Source organism: Ascaphus truei, chromosome 3, assembly GCF_040206685.1.
Source record: "Ascaphus truei isolate aAscTru1 chromosome 3, aAscTru1.hap1, whole genome shotgun sequence".
NCBI lineage: Eukaryota > Metazoa > Chordata > Amphibia > Anura > Ascaphidae > Ascaphus > Ascaphus truei.
Window position 1 is genome coordinate 258,393,551 of NC_134485.1, and position 18,191 is coordinate 258,411,741.

Consider the following 18,191-nt stretch of genomic DNA (forward strand, 5'->3'; position numbering starts at 1 on the left):
AGCGATCCGGACATCCAGGACGCATGCCTTCAAGATGGCTTCTTAAAACCCGAGCGCTCTGCCTGACTATTCTTAATCCACAGCCTATCAGGAACCACAGGGTAGTCCACAGGGAGAGTCATTAAATACCTGGATTATCGCAGATAACTGGGACAGGAATCTGGATCCTTGGTGTGGTGGAAGCGACATGCGCAGGGAGGAGCAGACAAATGGGGCAGTCATAAGATCCAAGGTCTTGGACGGTAGCAAACAGAAATGTAGTCGAGCATGCTAAAGGTCAGGGCAGGGAGCAGACTGAAAAGTAAGGGATCAATCTTGATTAGGTTTGCGGTTTTAGAATAGCAGCATCAAGGCAAGAAGCTTCCAATTAGCAGCAGCACAGGATGACCTGCCTAGAGGCACGCAAGTAAATTGTGAAGCACAAGTAGCAGAGAAAGGTGCCTTCTTATAGGCCAAGGAAGTCATGTATTGTAGCAAGCATAGCTGTTTTGCGAGGCCCTGTCCAGTTCCTTACTCAGCCATCCTCCTTCTAGTAACTTAAACCGTTAGTTTTGCCTACGGTACTGTGGATTGTACATAGGCCGATGAGGCCTCTATTTTGAGACCCATATTATATGCTATGGATCTCCTTCTAGTTGTCAGATAATCTATATTTAGGCTGCAGCCTACCCAGTGGTAGTATGTTTCTAGTGACTGCAGTATCTGCATCAGCCTGAGGCTGCAGTGATCTTCTCACATATCAGAGAGCTTGCTTTGTGCTGGAAACCTGATCAGTGTGCTAGGCCAGGGGTGCACAAACTGGGGCGTGCCTCCAAGGGGGGCGCAAGTTTCTCTGCAGGGGGGGGGGGGGGCGTGGGGTTTACCAGGAAGCAATACTTTGAGTTACCTCTCGTTTTCAAGTATGTCCTAGGCACAAAGTTATGAACAATACATGGTTACATTAAATGAACAGAGGTTATACCATCAATTCACAGACATTTGATGGACCATTAGAGTTGGAAATGGGACAAAAGGGCTGGTGAGTTTGGGATTGAAATAAAGAAGCTTTAACATCACCAAACATTAGCGAACGGCAGCAAATGGCTCACACCCTACAGCTGTGCCAAAGGCTGTCTGCCTTTGGGGCGACATAGATTCAGGCAGAAGGGGTTCAGATTGAATGCAGCTGTGGTTTCAGGGTCCTTTGTCCTCCTGGGTCATTAACATTCCAGACGGTGGGTCTCCCAAAACACAGCAGTAAGCAAACACATATATTAACCCTTAGCACGCTGGTTCTGTGCAAAGGGGAGCAGCTCTTGGGGAACCCTATCAGACATCCGCCTTTGGGGCGATGCAGATGTAAGCTGAAGGGATTCAGGTTTAATGCAGCTGCGGTTTCAGAGTCATTTGTTCTCCTGGGTCATTAACATTCTGGAGGGTGGGGCTTACAAAACACAGCAGTAAGCAAATGCAGATATTAACCCTTAACACCCTGGTTCTATGCAGAGGAGGGGGGCAGCTCTTGGGGATCTGCATCAGCTTTCCACCTTTGGGGCGACTAAGATGTATGCTGAAGAGGTTCAGATTGCCACAGTTGGCCTCGTGGCAAATGTCTCTTGATAAAACGGAGTACAGGAGTGCGAGAGAATCATGGGCACAACGTGAGCTAATAACTGGCAGAGAGCCCTCAGCGGCAAATAATCGAGCTCAAATGACAACTAAAGAATTATTGAAGAAACTCTTGTCATTGATTAATCATAAATTTGACTCTACCAGAGCTTTTTCCAGAAATGTTTAGGGAAATCTGAAAAACCCCAACCAATAATATCAAAGCCAGAAAATCATCACATGAACAGTGAGACAGAAAATACTCCTTCTCTTTTACAATATACTTGAATTTGTCCGGCCCTGTTGTCCTATTTCTAATGCACCTGGGAAGCCACTAGACTAGGAGAGCTCAACTACTCCTCAGTCACATAGACTTTTTGCCATTGCTGATTATAGTCCTCAACGCTAATTGACCATTGTCTAGATGTATGATTATAGCAGAAATTATTAAGTATTTTAATCAATCTGGCACACGAGAGGTTAAAATTGGTTACAAATTGACTTAAAAATACATGTTTTATTGCAGAACGAACCACCATCCATGCCTAGTTTTATTTGCTGATCTAAAGATAAAGGGGATTGCAAATACCAGAGGGCAGGGCTAAGTTTGGGAGTTATTAAATATGAAATCCATGGCCTGACGGCAATTCACAAGAATAACAAATATATATTTGTAACCATTGTGATTACATGAATCAAATGATACAACCTCCCCCACCCCCCACCCCCAGTTTTCTATGTATAATCTTTGATATCTGTTTCTCTTGCAAAAATAGATGTTAGGTGGTCATATTTTATATCCACGTGTGAATATTAAGTACACAAATGCAACAATGAAGATGGCATTTGTTTAAGTATTATGAGATAGAGGGCCTCATGCAGTAAGCGCCAATAAGGCTTTTATCGGCATTTCCCGCCAAAATTGCATTTGAGATTCAGCAAGCGCCGATAAGTGGTCAAAATCGGCATTTTGTCTTCCCTTAAAAATGTATCAGCATGCAGCTGCCGATAACCCACTTATCGGCACTTTTCAGCACTTTTTGAAATCGGCTGTATTCTAGTAGCCCCGATCAGCTTATCGGTGCTGATCGGCACTCAAAAATGGAGATTTCTATGGCAATATGTCCCGCCAACTAAAATTGGCAAGTTGGAGGGGAGAAGAATCGGCAAGGTTGCCGGGACGGCACTTAGAAAAAATAGCTCATCTCTACATCAATGGAGTCAATGGAGCGGGGACTTATAACTTTATAGGAGTGTTTACGTGCTATTGATCATAATACAAATGTGCTTGGCATTACAGTGTCGATGTGATTCACTTCATCGTGTCACCGCTTACGTTTATTATTGGCAGAACATTGTACTTTTCTATGTTATGATGATTTGCGTGTCACATTAGTCTTAATGTTATGATGTGTCAAGGTAAACTCCTATAGTAAACTCTTAAAGGAAGAGGTCACATAATATGAAACATGTTACTTAAGTGTGCTTCCAATTATTATATGATGTAACAGATTTCACACATCTAACAGATCCGTGCGTTTTTCTACACTTGGTGGTTATTGTGCAGTGTGTTTTCAAATCATTACGTACATTACATAACATGTAATTTTGACAACGTAACAATATCCATTCATGCACATGAGCGATGTTAACACTCAATGCATGTTTGTATGAAATGACCCAAATGTGGTTAACATCATTAACATTGCAATGTATGTGATTATTTATTCTCTCACTTCATCTTCATGTTGATTACTACATTGTCACATGTGTATGTATAAGTGAAATATGTGTGTGGATTTGACGTACATCTGACATTTGTCAAAATGTTATTACCATTCCAAAGTATAGTTCTTTGGATTCTCAACTTTTCCTAAATCATTCAACACAATGACAATGTAGTTAATAAAAATTTTATTTCATTCACGTTACTTATTCATAATGATCATGATCCTTTATAACTACTGTCAACATATGAACATAAATTAAGTAGACATTTACATACGCACACATTTCATTAACATAGTGTGTGTGTGTTTTAGTTTTGATGTGATACATGTATTTCTACCAGAAATAATATAAACCTACATAATAATGTTGTTTTTATCATCGGCGTCACTTAGCTATGTATGTGTTGAACGTTTACTAATAACACTAAACTATAGTTACTCGTGTGAATTATATGTACACACAAATGTTCATGGTTTAATGATCTGTACCTAACATTCATTAGCTCATGCATGTTAGGTTACAACTACAACCTAGGTGATAATATAACATTCACACGACTAAAAAGTTTTTATCACCTCCCTATTGTTATTGTGTACGTTCAGATACAATGTCTATGAGTTGTTATGTAGCATTTACATTCTTTGACAAATCACACGTGAGAATATAATATATAGTATATTAATGTGTTTGCTGAGTGATAATGTGGGTAACATATATCACATGAAAATACATATAATGTTAGTAGAAATGTAACATTTATGAATATAAGATCTAACTTCAGTGCTTAGCAACATCATTATGATAATTAAGTGCATAGTAAATATTTGCACAATAGGATAACATTATGTAGTGATTGTTAATCTGCGCACCAATCATTGAAAGCATTGTTACATATTTATTATAATAGTTGTTCGCTAGTCGTCACAATCATCTAATATAACGATTGTCCCATCTGAAATCATACATTGGTCCCATGTATTCATCCTCGACATCTGTGAAATACAGCAAACACATGATGTTCAAAGATGGCACATTTATCTATGTTTCAGCATGACAACGCTTAACACATCTCTATATGATTGTGGATATTCACGCATAAGTTACGTATATGTTTAAACTGCAAGGATAAAACTAAAGATACAGAACTATCTCATGTTTCAAATGGCGTTGCTGGCATTACTACTGATATGTTTGTTCCGGTGCCTGTATACATAATAATGCGCGCGCACAACGTCTGTTGCGCGCGCACGTCACGAATGTGTGGACTAAGTCTTAGCGCATGCGCAAAACGATGTGTACGCTGTGCGTTCAATACATGTCCCTCCATGGTGCTGCTAGCAGTACGCATACCATGGCTGAAAGTTATGATATGGAAGCGAAACAAATTCACTTCTACACACGTACATATCTAAACTTTGTAAACGGACGTGTGCCCACGGCCAAAACGGACGATAAGCCAATGAGCAAACAAAATACGTGTGACGTCATGTTAAGGCATCGTGAAGTGCACGCAAACACCCCTCCCACTGAATGAACATTGGCCTCCAGCGCTGTGCACGCACCGACCCACCGACGCGCACGCATGACACACTGCACTGACCGTAACAATAAGCTACGGACACAGCCAATACTGTTTCATGCGCGCACACCGGTTGGGGGTGGGGCTTGCATCGGTAACCTTTTTAAGGACGCCTTGGGACATGACCACGTTCCCACGTCATATGTGGGCGGCACTTTGTTTTTATATGTTGAATGCTAAACAATGAGGTGTGTGTGTTACAGTTAGTGTAACATGTTGAAATGATACTTTAAAAGCGATAATAATCTATGATTTAGGACTCCGTCACCAATGTGTACTAATGGTTCGTCGTAGTATATTGTTATAGGAAATAATGTCTTTGTGCACGCTACATGTAAGGCTGTCTGCAATGTTAAGCTGTATCCACTCATTTGGCTAACAAATTGTGTATATTATTAATGTACACATATATCATTTGAGTAAAGGCATAACGAAATTTGTATTTACCATTCTTGTAGAAGTCAAAACTGATTTGGATGTAAAAACTCGCTCCAGGAAGGCACAACAGTATCATCCATGGTTGAGGCAACCGTTGAATCCTGAATCAGACACATCTCCATGAGGCCGTCATATGGATCTGCAGTGGCTTCTTCAAACAAGACGTCCGGAGGTACGTACAGTTGTTGGTTGTTTTCACATCCACATTCGTATTGGCCATATAAGTTTGGATACATATCATAGTAGTTATGTCCATCTTGCATCTGGTCTTGATAAATGGACGGTGCAGGTATATCAGCAGACACGACAGTCTGTGCGGCTTCAATGTAACTGGTATTAGGCAAAAATATGCTATTTAACAGAAGATATGTTCCATGTTCCATGGTAAGTTTAAATGATGAAGCAACATGCCAGCATCCATATCGTTGATCTTGACGATCATGGACACGCTCAAAACATTCATTTGCGGATAAAGTGAAACGTACAGAAGTTTTAAAATTTCTTTGTTTGGCTGGTTCTTGGTAGTATGGATATTTTTTTTGGATCAAGTCATAGATTTCCCCCACGGTTGCCTTTTTCTGTGGCGTTGACTCGATTGCTTCGTAAATCAAAAATTTGTATGATTTACGTGGATGGCTGTGCAATGTGGAAGCTCCTGACATTTCTTCTCTCTTCAAGTGTACAGTGTCTAAGTTGAACGCATACGGATGTCTGCTGAATGTGTGAATAGTTACATATTATCTTCGCGGTTTGTTCCAAGGTTATAATACAACCTAACAGTTATACGCCTAGGTTTTCTCCCACAAGAAAATTGTTACAATTATTGGCTGAAATTCTTTGTCTAAGATACCCTCTTTTCACAGGAATCAAAACTTAACTTTTGGCTTAGGCAATCAAAATGTGCAAAACAAGTTTACCCTTTTAATTACAATAACAATGTGTGTGAAATCATCTACAGTGCTATGATGAACAGATTTCTACTTACACTTAGCTGAAATTAACCATACACACATCTCTCTCTTTGTCTCTTTTTCTGTTTTTCTCTCTCTCTCTATCTCTCCCTTTCTCTCTCTCTCTCTCTCTCTCTCTCTCTCTCTGACTCTCTCTGTTTGTCTCTTGATATATAGATATAAATATAAATAAATATATAATTATATATATATATATATATAAATATATATAAATATATATATCTATATATATTTAACTATATATTGTGTGTATGTGTATATATATATATATATATATATATATATATATATATATATATATAGTATATATGTCTATATATGTGTCTGTGTGTGTATATATATATATATATATATATATATATATATATATATATGTGTGTGTGTGTGTGTGTGTGTGTGTGTGTGTGTATATATAAGATATGAAAATGAACATACAGTAATATTTACAGTTGCTATATATATATATATAGATATATATATAGATATATGTAGATCTTGCTACATTGAAGTCCTTGTTGTGTGCAAACAGGCCTTGTTGTAAATATCTTAACAGTTCATTAAAGTTTATAACATTACTGGGTCAGTATGTTTGAGGGCCTAATTGAGTCAGCTGTGTAGAAGTTGTATTTAACAGCAAACAAGGCCTCTTTGCAGCCATGAAGGCCCGTACTGTTCATTCCGATGAAATATATATTATATATAGAGTGCAAAACTAAAGGCATAGATGTGTGTAAGCAGGCCTTATTGTAATCATATTGAAAGTTAAATACAGCTGAGTGAATTAGGGGCTCACTCATACTGATACCATAATTGTAGCAAGTGTCCTAACATTTATATCTCAGTAACACAAGGCCTGTTTGCTGACAACACTGGCAGATATATATATATATATATATATATATATATATATATATATATATATATATATATATATATATCAGTTAATATATATATATATATATATATATATATATATATATATATATATATATACACATATATAGATAGAGATACAGAGAGACTACAGATATATTCATACAGCCTTACAGATCTGTTATTGTAAACACAAATCATACATGATCACATGCCAACATTATGAACTATGAAAGAAAATTAAGGTAAGTAATGTCTTTCAGAGTTAAGACACAAGAAAACATAACATTAAAATGTATGCTGTTATATGGGTACTTACTTAAAGTTGTATGTCAATAATATGAGGATGAAATGACTATCTACATTACAAAAATAACCCAGATATATCTCATCTTGAACAAGAGCTAAGTGAATGCCATCTTCCATTAACATGCCAAGTGTGTAATAATGTTATACCATGAATCAACTGATGATTAATAGATATTCATATGTTATAAAATATGCCTTCATTCAGTCAGTGACCATTTATAAACATTCACGTGTACAAGGACATACTTGAATGTTATCAAGCATCTGTACATGATCATACATACACTATGCATGAAATAGTCTGCAGTAAACAACACCAGGACACCAAAAATTTTAGTGAATGTGCTTATTTATTTTTGTTTATCCTTTTGAGAGCGAGTCACAGGCCTGCTTGTTGGCTGTTGTGTTTGCCTTTTCCTTCTGCCAAGTACTCTGGCCTTAACTGTACCACTTGTACTGGCCTGTGGCAGTTCAGTGGAACTGGGTGTGGGCTGTGGCACTTCAGTGGCACTAAGTGTGGGCTGTTGCACTTCAGGGGCACTAAGTGTGGGCTGTGGCAGTTCAGGGGCACTGGGTATGGGCTGTGGCACTTCAGTGGCACGAAGTGTGGGCTGTGGAAGTTATGGGGCACTGGGTGTGGGCTGTGGCAGTTGTGAAACACTTGATAAACATTTCAAGAGTGATGGTGGAGCACTTTCTTGTTTTTGTGTTTTAATCTTCTTCCAAAAGCTGGTTATTAGTAATTGTTGCCCTTGCGTGTCTCATTTGTAGGTGTCGATTCCATATTTTGAACAGATGTAAGCGGTTGGATGTTGACAGGGACCTGCACAGAACTTGCACCTACTGTACCGGTATCATCCAGAACTGGGGAATGAAGAACTGATGACTCTGGAGAAAAAGTAGCAGCATGTAAAGATCCCTCCTCTGATGGGGTAAAGTGGAATTGTTGTTCTCTTGATATACTCCGAAACTGATTTGCTTGGCTTACATTCAGAACTAGTGCTTGTAATGTCATGTTTACATTTTGGATTTCTTTAGGAACTTGGATGATGACTTTTTTAATTTGTGACATTTCTGATATTGACCTTTCATGCATCCTTTCATGCAGTGACATCATCCTTTCAAGCATTGACATCATTTCTGAATGGCGACGATTTTCTTCACCCAAGATTCGTTCTTCAGAAGCTGCAATAGCTGAGTATGTGTCACGAGCAGGAGGACTTGAATGCCGTGTTAATCCAGGAGTGTCAACATCTTCATGGTCACTTGAGTGAATTTGTCCTTGAGTGGCAACATCTGGTTCTACAAATAAAGAAAGACATTATGAACTGCCATGGAACTTTCACTTTGTTTTCACTATAATTATAGTTGTTCTCATAGTGGAACACATAACATGTTTCCATAATTTTTTATTTGTGTCCAATTAAAAGATGATGCTTGAAGTAACAATGATGTTTTGACTCAGTGTGAAAGAAGAATGAATTAAAGGTTGTTGTAACATCACAACTCCTAGCTGATACTTTAAAACACACACAATACATGTTGTCAGGAAACACTACATCTTCTGTGACAATAACTGATGTGAAGTTCATTACATGTGAAAGGCATTTATTTTGCATGGCAAATGAAATTCTTCAAATGTACACATTACATGTGCTGCACCTCATACACTCACCTTCCATTCTTGATGATGACCTTGATGAGACAGGTGATGAGACATGTTCAGTGTCAGGTGACACAGGAGCTGCAGGAGCAACTATATAGAAGAATAACATCAGAATTTAATTGTCATGTGTACATAATTAACATGAAGTATCTGTAGTGGGAGTAGTTATGGCTAAATATCAGCATCACATAACGAAATCACAATGATATGGTTAGGGCAATCTGTATATTATCCATCTTAACATAAATGTACATGTGAACCTAATCGGCACATTTATTTTAAACACCATACAACATACAATGTTCATGCAGGAATGCGTTGTAAAATTAAGTGTTCTGTTGTACATACACTGCATATGTTGTGTAGTAATCTAACTAGAATAATGTACATCACTACCATGAAAGTAAAGTTGACTCTGCTTAGAATTCAGCACCTAATTGTGGAAATGTGTATGAATGTGTTTAGAGATCTGTCCGAACATTTAAGAGAAGCAGGTGTAGTGCTCAATGTGGCTGACACTCAGCAACACATGCAGTGTGTCGCTCACAGATGGTACTGGTGTGATAAGGTGACGTATCTATAACCTTAAAAGAATATATGAGTGAACGAATGACTAACGTACGTTTTAATATATAGTGGACTGGTGGGTGAAAGTATTCAGATAATTACCATTTCAAATGAATGTGATGAACTTCTGTAAACCTTGTCAGCTTCTAACAACTGTAGTCCCTCCCCCAAGACGTGACACCACCCTGACATTTTATTTGCTTCTACCACCTGTAAGCCGTCCCACAAGACTTGACCCTACCATGACCCTGTGATCTGGCTCTGTGCCCTATACACCCCCTCTGTTCACCTCTATGCTGTGATGACATATTAATTGCAGCTGGTTTCACACACTGGTACATGAGCGAAATAAAAATATGAAGTGAGCTACATATGAACACAATTAAATACCACATGGTACATGTTCCTATTTATGCTCACATTATACTACATGAAGCGAAAAAAGAGCTTTAATAAAACATAACGAAATTTGTTTGTGCAAAATATTTATGTTCGCCTTTGAATGCTCAATATTCCATGCAAGACTTGATTAGGCAGTAATGGCCTGTTTATAGGTGTAACATAGATTATCACTAATATATATATATATATATATATATATATATATATATATATATATATATATATATATATATATATTGACAGAGTTATAGACAGCGCCCCTTACCAAATACACCAAAACTGCTGCAACGCTGATATATGTGGTAGGTGTTTGCACCAGGTGGATAAATTTAGTTCAAACAGATAAATATCAATATAAAAAATGGCAGGGGCCGTATATATGCCCAATTAAAATTATTATAAAAAAATATAAAAAATATTAAAAAGAAAAAGTGTGCATAAAAATCAAAAAGAAAAAGAGAAAAATATGAACAAAAATTGAATCAAATTCTATCAAAAATAAAGGACAAAAGAATGACTGTGCAATTAACATAAATAACTATAAATATGCAAGGTCCAACCTAACCTAAATTGTCAATTAAATTGAAGTCATAACAAATAGTGGACCAAAATCAATAATATTCAAGAATGAAAAAATGATTGATAAAGCAATTATAAATAATCACAAAAAATACTTAAGTCCTCAAATTGTCCATGATAAATGAATCACAAAAGTACAGGCTGCTTCTTCTTGGGCTCACCGAACTCCCACAGCACCTATTTAGAAAAAAGATCTGTTACATATATGTATATATGTATATATGTATCGACACACACATGAAATAGTGAATTATGCATTTGTGTGCACAGACATAGTATAACAAAGTTATACATTACTGTGACAAAGAATGAGTGCGGGTGTGCTTTGTGGTTATGCATGTAAACCCATTGTTTGTAAAAAGATTCACACATACATTCAGCTTTCAACTATAGAGCAAAGATGTTGAATGCTTTGTAAAGTTTGTGTGTGTTATTTGGAAGATCATTACACATAATCCCTTCATGCAGGTCAAGTTGTGTATGTTTTCTCATAATGGTGTCATCCACGATAGCTGAGCCAATACATGTTTCCAAACACACACATATAAATATATATATATATAAAATATTTTGTTGTTTTTTTAGGACAACTATATATAAATATATATATATAGATAGATAGATATATATATATCGAGAGAGAGACATATATACAGATATATATGTAGTTATGCTTATATTGGGAAGAAACTATAAGTTTCAGCGGAAATATAGATAAGAACTGTAATATTCGACACGCGTAGTACAGTAACATTTGTCACCTGGTGGAAATTGAGCCGAATAAAATCCGATATCTCTGTCCCCTGGCAAACCCTCCACGACGACAGGAAGAAATTTTTTCCGCATCTATCCTCCAATGGAGTTAACATTAGAGCTTGTGCTGGCGGCCCACCTCCAATGCCAGAAGCATGCATCCGTTGTGCTTGGATTTTTTTCTTTAAGTTTGCCCTGATATCATCAAATCTCTTCCGACAATTCGCCCGGTCCCTGACATGATTCCCACACACAGACACAGCCAATGTTATTTTATCCCACATTTCTTTTTTTGATGCTGAACTTGTCCGCCCTTGAAATACATACAAAATATATGACGTTAATTATTATTAGAAAAATGAGCAGTTTCCTAAACTGCTACCTGTTCCAAGAGATACCAAACATGCTGGTTTAGGTTGAATATGTGTACCACATGAGCATTTACGTGGAAACATACAAATCTAAGGAAGCTTGCATGAATATTGTATGAACTTTGGCAAACTTTTTAGACTGATTGTTATGGTCGTTATAAAGCATGAAGGATTATGTGTGTAACAATTAACTTTAATTGATAGATATTAGAGAATAATAGTTTGATATTAAGACATCTCACATGAGATAGGATAACATGTCTTTGAACAATCAATGCAAAGATAGACTTACCTAGTAAATGCCCATACAGAGAGTCATAGTGCTCCAAAATCCCTGTGACAAGAACTCTGTTTTCCGCTTCTTTGAAACGAGAATTACGTGGCCGCTCCACACGTTTCCTCCCACCACGTGCAGCCACAGAGCTTGGATGCTGCTGACTGGACTCTCCTTCTTCCAATTGAAGAGACTCCAAAAGCGGGCCACCACCAACCACCCCACCACCAGACACCCCAGCAGCACCACCACCAGACACCCCAGCAGCACCACCACCACAGAGACCCCAGCAGCACCAGCAACAGACACCCCATCAGCACCAGCAACAGACACCCCAGCAGCACCAGCAACAGAGCCACCAGCAGCACTTGCACTCACAGCAACACCACTCGCACTCCCAGCAACACCATTCACACTCGCAGCAAAAGCACTCCCCTGAATCCAACGTTCACTCAGACACATACTCACACGACTACCAGTACCACTCACACCAGCATCACTCCTCCCACGCCTTTCGGCCATACCTATAGCACTCACAAAGAACAGAAATTTAAAGACAATCGCACTGAACACTTACAAAGTGAAAACAAGACAAAGATGTTAACAAAACAACACAGGACAAACCTCTCACAATACACAACAACTCTCTCAGTCAATATGAAATATGTAAATCGCCCAGCTCTGTGTGTGTGTCTCTCTCTCTCTCTCTCTCTCTCTCCCAACAACACAGAGAATGAATAAAAATACACGCTGCCTTTAAATGGGCCGCTCAATCAAAAACATGCTTGCTTCGGCAGATTAAGCAAGAAGTTTAATTGGCGAACCTAACACCACCTCGCCATGCACGCCGATACACCTGTGTGTGATTGGCAAATCATCGGCAGAGTGGGAACAAATGTTTTCGGCTTGATTCGGAAGGAATTCGACACTTATTGCATACGGCGAGGGAAAATCGGCACAATCATGCCGATAAGGAACACTTGGCGAGAGGACTTTTTCGGTGCTTACTGCATAGAGCCCAGAGTCTTTTTTATATTGAGGCAAAGTTTGGGAAGGCAAAAAGGATTTTTTTTCCTTTTAAGTCGTTTAACTGTCAGCAGAGAATGGTGAAAGGGAAGAGCTTTTGTTATTCTCAATGAAGGGAATTTAGAATATAAGTCCCTACTTTTTAATAACGAGTTAGATTTAAACTAAAGGAGTGTCCATGCTGGAACATGTGAAATCTCAATTTCCACCCTTTAGGAAAATATCTGATCAATGTTAGATGATAACGTAAATTATATTTTTCGTTTATGCTTATTATTTTGATGAAACTGTCTGCATTTATTATAACTGTATGTTCTTGTAATAATCTTTTTCTGTAACCATAGCAATGCACTTTTTGTATATTAAATCTAATCTTTAATAAGTAATACTTTGGGCTCTGATTGAACTATTACACGCTTTGTAGAGAGCAATTTACTTTTTGGGACACATTTTGCTACAACAGATTTTTGTGTGTTAAGTGCATAGTTTTTCTTAACAATCAGGGGCCAGATACACTGCATATAAGTAAATATTTGATATTTCTTTGGTAGTGATGGTGATGGATTAAAGGTATATATTGTAACGGAGGACGGGTAAATATTAACTATATGAAGTACCTTGCGAAGAAGAAAGTTGAGGCAGCAAGTTAGCTGTGTGTATGAACCCTTGATTGTATATATGTCACGTGGTCACATGTGTGCTGTTCGTGACAGATGGCATATTGAGATGGATGGAGGGGAGGTATTATTCATTTGAGAGTTCATGTGTAAAGAAAAGTGAATCAGCTATATAGCTATGTGTATTAACCCTGGTCCCATATACAGGTCACATGCTCATAGGTGTGGCGTACGTGATAGTGGCTTTTGCCATTTCCAAGATCCTGTCAATAGAGGACTCATTTCTATTATTATTTTTATTACTATACTTAATATTTATTCATGGTAGAATAGTGTTACAGTAGTTCTGAATAATTGATGTTCCTGATTAAACAGGGCCTGTTAGATTGAGAGGTTGAGTGCGAACTTTGTTTGAGTTACTTCCTATTACACATAGTTGTTGTGAGCATTTAAATCCTGGGATTAGAAATGTGTAAACTAAAATGATTCCAACCTTTCACATGTAGTTTTACTTTTGTATCCTGTAGTGTATGTCACCCTCCTTGCCCGGCTACTAAGGTATTTACAACAAGTGTCTATTTACATGGCTGTGCTCAGTCTTTGTTACCATGTCAGGGTGCTTGATTTAGCTAGGCAGAGAAGATGCAATGAAGGGTGCCAGGAACTTTATTCATATAAACAGGAGCTTTATTAACTGTCGTATATAAGTGCTCAGTCACTTAATTCCCTTTACAACATGTACGATATTTGCTATCGCCACTGTTTGGACCGCTTTATTCTCTTCCCAAGCTACTCCCAACTCGGACCGCTAGGGAGGTGCTGAGGCTTTATTAATCCTTTGTTTCCTAACTGATCCATTTCCCTTATAGTGTCTGTGGCTCTCTGTCCCTTGGGGACCCCTTCTGGGCCTTGTCCCATTTCCTCTCAATAGTTCTCAGTATCCTACTCTCGGGTAAAGAATGCCACATTGTGGCCTTGTGTGTGAGAGTTAGCTAAGGACTCTCCAATTGGGCTGATGCTGCTATGGCTCGAGGTCACAGTTTCGGGAGCCCTGACTAGGCCTAGGCATCCTCCATATAAACTAGGAGAGTAGGGAATATCCATCTCTATGGGCACAATCTGTAAAGGGCACTGTCCCTAACTCCAAAACAAGAAAGAGGAATCCCTGCCATAGTATAGGATATTTATACACTAACCTATATGAGAGAGAGAGAGAGAGAGAGAGAGAGAGAGAGAGAGAGAGAGAGAGAGAGAGAGAGAGAGAGAGAGAGAGAGAGAGACCGTCTTGTGACATCACGGTCACCAGGCAGAACTGGGTGGTGTTTACTCTTACCCTTTAAGGCCATAGTAATCCCAAGGGTGGTTAAATGTATAACTGGATATAACTACAGAATGATGATTATTATAGGAACTTATTCTCGCAAAGAATTACAACCCTCTGCCTTTATTCAGTCAAGGTTGCTCAATCTGCTCAGTCTTTTGAGTTCCTCGGATCAATCTCAGTATAATGGTTATGACAAAAGGACAAGAGACTAATGTAAGAATCAAGAAACATAAACATGGCTTTATAATAATTCTTCTTATTAATAAGACACATGTAAAGCCCATATTAATCTCAATTATCTTTACTATTCTAATCCCCAGCTTTGTTTTTCTTATTTTGTTATTTAGCTGTTTTCCTAGTGTTTATTCCTTTTTATCCCTTTCACCCCTCCTGCTTTGTTAATTGTATAGTCAAAACGTAAACGTGTATCTGGTTAACAATATTAAAATAGAAAATAGAAGAAAAGATAATTTAATAACTTTAAAATGGCACAAGCAATTACTTTGTATATTTCAAAAGGAATGTATTAGTATCTGGAAAATAATGTGATTTGTAATATACTGTGCTAGTAAAGTATATTTTGCGTGTTTTATGTATATATTTTCATCAATAAAAAAAAAATATATATATATATATTAGTAGTCCGATGTTTCTCTGGTTAATGCGAGGACATCGTAATGCTAATCACCTTTGTGGATGTGTGTTACGACTATCGATACATTAAATAGTGGTAACGTCATGTTTAAAGATTTAATGGAGCTCTGTGGATCTACCCCTCTGTTTCCTCTCAGCTTCTATTACTCTCTCGTCACATACTGTATGAATATCCTGCTCCACTTTCAAATGCTCTCCTTACCAATTCTAAAATAAAAAGTATCTTCCCCAAAGATGTCATTCTATGTCTCTATGAACTTATGCACCCATCTGCTTTCCAGTATCTTTCTTTGCTGATGATATTCAAATATTCTTCTATCCACATCTGTACACCATTTAGTCTTGGGTCATTGACTAACCCTCTGCTTTTCCTCTTGGATTACTAACCGAATATATTTAAAATATAACTTTTCAGTATTATTGTCCTCCTTTATTGCTTCTGTCAATAATTCCTCCACTCTTTCCTTCCTTCTGCTTTATCTGTGGTGTCACCTCTCTACTTAAAAGCCTACAAATAGTCCCTCAACAAATACTGATACTTCCTTTAGAATGTTGCTAAAATCTGTCCTTTTCTATTCTTCAATAAAGCAAAAAACTTATTCCCATCTGACTTGCAACCTCATCATCCCTTTCTCACACTCATTGGTCTCCACTAGACTCCATTTAAATTGTTGCTAGCAATTTTTATCAGTCCTCACTCTTCCTCTATTAGCAAGTTATTCCACTGGCTCCCCAAATTATTAATAAAGGAAAAATGTAATACCTAGTCCTTAAGTATTCCATGCCATAGTCCTAACATCTCAGAACTGTTTAACAAATGCTCTTCACGTCAATCCTGTCACAAGCTGAGGTGCTAGCAATACATTGCGGAGCTATGCAATGCATGACCTCCTAGCTGTAGGGGGTTAAAAACTCTTCTTTAAGGAAGCAGGTCTCACACTTTCTTCTCACTCCCTTTTCATACAGCATGTATCCTTATTATATTAACTACATACAGTATTAAGTAACATATTCAACAGCACAGCTAAATATACGGGTAAAAGTTCATATTTTTATAACACACAACATATCCCAAATTAACACATTCTGGAATAATGTCCCTTATTCAAGAGTGAGAAGCTGTTAATGCACATTTATTGATCTGTTAACTTCAATTCAAGTGACTGGAAATGAGAGAAAAGTATACTGTAGCTGTAAGTATCATACGTATTAACAGCTTTTCTCCTTATTGGATAGGGGGAAATAAGTAAGTACGTGCCCCAAGGATCTTAAAATATAAAATTGTGATAGTACACAGTAGAATACTGTAGGTAGGGCAATGCAGTGCAGTTATGTTTTTTTCCATAACCGCTTGCAATGTAATTGTTGTTTTAACTTGTCTTAGTTACAGCGACTGAAATATTATACTCTACAAACCAGTGGATTTGTTGCTGTTTGAAAAGTTAAACCTGTCAGCTATTCCATATGCTATGAATCCGCTTTTCCATGTCAGAGAAACATCTGGCCCTATGAAACACATGGAAAGGCAGCTATTTGAAAAGAGGCCCATGTGATCATCCATGTGATTAACCATCTAGCCCCCTCTCCCATTAAAACGTATCTTTCCACTTATCCTTGTTTCCTTTATGTTATGTTAACTTGTATTTAGAATGTAATTTTTTTGTATGTCTATCTTTTATCTTCTATTGTACTCTGCAGATGCATACTGTATTTTAGCAAGTTGTAAATAAATGTAAAAACACAATACGACTATGTTCAAAATTATATAAAAAAACTAATTTGCAAATGTGCTATTTATTTTTATGAAATGGAACATTTGTGTCTACATTTAATGGTACAGTATCTAGAACATATATTTTGGCTCATTGGCCCATGGATGCAATGTATATAACAATGTTCCCAAAGACTTTCTTAAGGTGACAAATGACGAAAGTCTTTTTAATGCCTAAAACATTGAGCATTTTATTTGCTGTTTATAATATATTACACTTACAATAAGTTGATTTATTGCAGTCCTATGTGCTGATTCTACATTGTAGATTTTTCTGCATTTAGTTTCAGAACAGAGACAGATTTCATGGTTTCCATTTACGTCTGTCACTCGTATAAGAATAAAAATAATTCCCCTGCTGGGTAAATATTTCCTTGTTGGGACATTTTTCTATACAGTTTTAATGCTAGCTCTACTACTGTACTGTACTATACTGTACTGTATATCACTGTTTACATATCTCATTATACTGAACAACAAACATGCTGTTGTCTTATAAACAAATTATTTATATAGATATTCAATGAATATTTGTTAAAAGTTGCGATAGATGTTCAATTTCGTTTAACTTTATAGTTCTTGATTTTCAGGTTTATATCTCGTCATGTTTTATTAGAATTAAATTACTGTAAACGAACAAAAAAAGCAGACTGGTACAGAACCAATTTAAATTGGGCCCTCAGGAAATTGTTTAAAAGA

At 37.3% G+C, this 18,191-nt stretch overlaps 1 protein-coding gene across 6 annotated transcripts in view; it reads right to left on the reverse strand.

The window, feature by feature from the left end:
- The window catches only part of MYO16 (myosin XVI), a 539,667-nt gene that overhangs the window by 55,514 nt on the left and 465,962 nt on the right, over window positions 1-18,191 (reverse strand). The window lies entirely within an intron of this gene.